Genomic DNA, 4,929 nt, shown 5'->3' with positions numbered 1-4,929 from the left:
TCCCAGATTTTGCAGATGCCGTGGCAAGGAGTATCATTGGAAAAATGAGTGCAGGTCTATCTCTAAAAGAGATGTCCAAGGTAATATCTTGCAGTCAGGAAATGAAGCAGGGGGCCTTACAGCTTGAAGCCCAGACACAAAACATATGAGCCTTTCAGAAAGAATTCATAGTCAATATCCACAATCTATTATTTATCATTACATGGATTATATTTTGTTGACTGATTCTGACACATATACATTAGAGAAACTGTTTAAGGAAATATAAAGAATTCTCCCATTCTTGGGTTACAGATTGCTCCTGAGAAAATACAGAGAGGAGATAATAGTAACTATTTGGGTTATAAAATAAATCAACAAAAAATCAACTACAAAAGGTGCAGATCCATAGAGTTCAGTTGTAAATCAATGATTTTCAAAAATTAATTGGGATATTAATTGGCTATGGTCTAAAATTGTGTTAACTACTCATGAGTTAAGTAATTTGTTTCAAAAGGCACAGGGAGATTCAGATTTAAACAGTGGTTTAAACAATGGTTAACAGCTGAAGCAGAGAAAGTGAGCTCTGGTAGAACAGAGACTGCAGGAAGCATACATAGATTCAAATAACCCCAAACATGATTGTATTTTCGTTATTTTGCCTTCAAGTCATTCTAGTCCTTGAAAGCTTCTAGTGTAAACTGTTAAGGATAACTGATAATTAATCATTTATAAATAATAAAACTTGTAGTCTTTTTAGGTACTAGCTTAGCTAATTTTAGAAATAATCTTTATTTAGCCTCCTGTATATGTTTTCAAAGTTAAGCAGAAAGTAAATACCTAGAAACAAGAAAATTTTGTCCATTTAGATATGCTGAGATAGAATAGGTGGTCCTCAAAAATTTCAGAGATCTACAGAATATGGTATGTAAGATGTTGCAATAATAATAGGCTTTTCTGACACATCAGCTCCTGGCAGCATCCCAAACTACTTCAAACAAGATGATAGACACCAAAGAACCTCCACATGGAGTTTTCTTAAAACTTGGCAAATCTAGCTACTGGGCAAAAAACTTACCCTTACATTGACCCCTGACATTATACTAGCCAAATTGTGGACAAGAAGGACACCGAGAAGTCAATTGGCCATCATTGCCATGACAATGTGCACCATTCCTTTAAAACTCCTGCTTCCCATAAAAGCCGGTCAGATATTCCTGGCCTGTTGTCTGAAGCTTGGATACCCCACAGATCTAGAAGGAAAATCTTGTGTATTGTATGGCTGTAACACGTTCCAATAAGTCTGGTGGCATATAGCTTAGGCAGGAAATAGAAAGTGGAACATTCAGTAGGCAGAAGAGATTCTGAGAGAGAGCCAGGCATGGGCAATTTCAACTGACAAGATGTGAGGAGGATGGTAGATATAAAAACCCAATAAAGTAGTCAAAGCCTCAGATACACATTGCAGTAATGAACAGCTCTGCTCCTATTCAGTTCTGTCATTGGGAAGAACCTTGAGAAACTCAAGACATATGGATATCTGAATCTAGAAAAATGTCTATTTTTTGTCCTTCATCTTGGCAGGTCTGTTATCTTTGGCTTACTTTCCTATAGATAGGTATTTTGTAGCCTCATGCTACAACTCTGTAACATATCCCTTCTTTTCATTGTTCTTATCCCCAACACTGTCCTTCCTTTCACATATATCTTGCTCGAGGTACATACCACCCTTTCTCCATACGGAAATGTTACCTCACATACAAAATATTGGCTCAAGTCCTATTTTCAGAGTCTACTTCATTAGTTACACTAGCAGAAGTTTGTTATAAAATAAAAAGCCATGTTATTGTCATGATTAATACGGCATGGATTGCGTTGTGCTAGGAGGGATAAAAGGAGTGTTAGTGGTGGGGATGTAGCTCAGTGGCAGATTTATGCTTAGAGTTCATGGGAACTGGTTTTCATGGCCAGAACTATAAACCACCAAACAAAAACAAAAATTTTTTTAGTGTAGCTTGGGAAGTTTCCTATGCTGACTTCTTCTTTTGTCTAATTCTTCATATAATTCCACTCTCTAGCCATTTTTCTCTAACTTCTTATGTCCAACATCTTAGAATTTGTCAGGGTTTTACCATGTGCTTGGGGCCCTTTTTTCCTTGTTTTCTTATATTTCTCTTCCCCTTCCCTTAACACTTTTCACTTTTCATCTCACATGTCACACTCCCTGAAACCCTGTTTATAGCCCAGGAAGACAATTTTCAGACTGATGTTGCTGCTTAGAGTCTTGACCTCTATATTTCTTGGACTAAAACTTTCTTGGGACATGGCCCACATTTCAATTACAAATATATTGCTGGTACTCATGTAGCACCTGACGTGGAACAAGTGCTTCCATGTACCTAATCTGTTATGGTCTATTGTTCATTTAAATGGAAAATCCTGGTGGAGGGACTGCCTGAATGCAAATTAAATAATTGCGTTTCATATGACTGATAGTACCAGAAAGAAGCTTCTGATTGAAAACAGTTGTCAGAGAAATGCATTCATTTTTCCCCTGGAGGCATTAAAAGGTTTAGTTCAAAACCTGTGGGATTGGAATGATGAATATTCTTATGGAGACAAAGGGGCAGGTTACCTGAAGAAATCCTTGCCAGTTCATATACTTCTCATTTGTGAATGTACAACACCAAAACTTCCTTCAAAAGTCCCTGAGACTCTATGACTGCACTTATTAGGCTTGCTTTGTCAATACATAGTACTTAGGAGAAACAAACGTCTATAACAGCAGTCCTCAGTGTGGCGGTGACAACCCAGTGGAGTTCACATATGAGATATTTACACTAATATGCATAACAGTAGCAAAATTACAGTTATGAAGTAGTAATGAAACAATTTTATGGTTGGGAATTTCCACATCATGAGCAGCTGTATTAAAGGATCGCAACACTGGGAAGGTTGAGAACCCACCACTAATCTAGAAGGAGATTTTTCTAGACTTTCTTTTTCTCTAGAAATACTGTGACTTAGTTTTAGAGAGTAATTAACTATATCTCTGCAAAACAGAGACTCAATTTTTCAGAGTTGTTTAAAAAGTAATTTAATGGGTCTTTTCTAGACTCTATAATGGCCACAGCAAAAAAGTTTGACTGCCCTAACCCATCTGAAAGGAATTATTCATCTTAGAAATTTAGGAGTTTAGATTTTCTCTCTCACTCTGGTGATGGTATGACTTTGGTAATGCAATCTATACCCGTCTCACTCATTTTTCCTTACCTCATCTAATGCTATTCATCCCTAAGGCAATAATTTAAATACCTCTCAATCACAGAAAAGCTTGAATTTTTAAAAGTTACCCTTCTTTGTTGTTTTCTTTAATTATTCTTTATTCTGAAAATCAGTGCAAGCTCATTCTCATATAAATACCAACATTACAAAGTACAGGGACAAGGTAAAGGAAAAAACAAACCTACAAACCTACAAACCACTAATACTTTCTTACCCAACATGAAAATACCGATATGCTCTACAGGCAATAATGCATATAATAAACCATAGAAAAATCTCTGGTAGGTTCACTGCTTCTCTTTGAGGCAGGAGAAATACCAGAAATTAGAGTCAGAGGTATTATTCTTTTGGCAGATATTCTCAGTCATAGATATTGTGGCATTGCTCATAAAAAAAATATATGCTTCTTTGTAAAGCATTAAAAAAAATCGAGGGGTGAAGTGGCTGAAGTTTTAGCTCAAATATCTCCAAACACATGTTGCTCATTCCCTGACTTTTCCCTGTGTTATTTCCTGGTTGTTTTCTGGATACATCCCATTCGCTGTAAGCTTCTGTGGTGCAAGATGTTTTGTAGGGTCAGGTTTTCTCAGGGCCAAACCCTTGGATCCTGTGTTCTACTGACACTCGAGATGCAGGTGGACATCTTTCCCCTGCAGGGTGCTGGCCCTGGGATGCTTAGGGAGCTGGCAGGCTGCTATCATCACATTCTCAATAAAGTCGTCATCAAATTGCAAGAGCATCTCCTCCATATCATCATCCAGATCCTCATCAGAATCTACTTTTCTAATTGGATTGTGTAACTGCTTCTTGGTTAGTATCTGATTTTTTTCAGGGCTAAGATGGCTGTCTGTCCCAGGAGTGCCTGGTAACTTTTTCGAAGTGGTGCTATTGGCCATAGAGCCTTTTGGAGGAGTGCTGGCTGTTTCTAGTTTTAGAGATGAGAAATTGGAGAGGTTATTAGGGCTAAGGGTTCATAATCTGCTGAGTTTTGGACTTCAGCTCATAGAGTTTATCAAAATCTTATTTCTTTGTGGAGCTCTCAGGACCAAGACCAATCAAAAGCAGCAGCATTTATCTCCAAGTGATATGTGGAGACCGTCCCAGTAAAGTTTTTTGTCTCAGCAGTCTTCTTCAAAGAAGCACCTTACTCTTAATATGTCCAAAGCAAAGTCCTCAACCCTGTCCTCAACCCTATAGCACACCCTTCATTTCATCTCCTCTAGCTCAGTCCCCCTTAGAATGATCCTTGAAGGCATCCTTTGCACTTATCTCAAGAATTAAATACACTTGACTCTGCCTTCATTACTCACAGTCCTTTGCTGCTCTTCTCTTCCTGGAAATAAGTTAGTTTTCCATAGCATGTTTTACATTTCAGCCCCTGCCTCACCTCTAAACTTACATAGCATCCTTCTAAATCCAAGTGAGATTATGACACTTGGGTGCCATTCAGAGAAGAAATCAGGCCTTACAGCAGCCCACTAGCTTTGGTTTCTTGCTGCTTCTACCTCTCTCATTCTCTCTTCATACATTCTCACCATTACTGGCTCTGGTCTACACTGTTCCTAGTCCTCAAACTCTCAGATATGATTCTCACTCAAGGCCTTTCCACATGCTATTTTGTATTCCTTAGTTCTTTCCACACATTTCTATATTTCTTCATTTTTT

At 38.0% G+C, this 4,929-nt stretch overlaps 1 pseudogene; it reads right to left on the bottom strand.

Annotated features, from left to right (window-relative positions):
* Positions 1-3,769: 3,769 nt before the first annotated feature.
* Positions 3,770-4,335, bottom strand: LOC127206467 (transcription initiation factor TFIID subunit 12-like; annotated as a pseudogene).
* Between the last annotated feature and the right edge of the window lie 594 nt (positions 4,336-4,929).

This window comes from Acomys russatus, chromosome 23 (assembly GCF_903995435.1).
Source record: "Acomys russatus chromosome 23, mAcoRus1.1, whole genome shotgun sequence".
Taxonomy (NCBI): Eukaryota; Metazoa; Chordata; class Mammalia; order Rodentia; family Muridae; genus Acomys; species Acomys russatus.
Note: the sequence above shows the minus strand (reverse complement) of the source record. Positions and strands in the feature narration are given on the sequence as shown.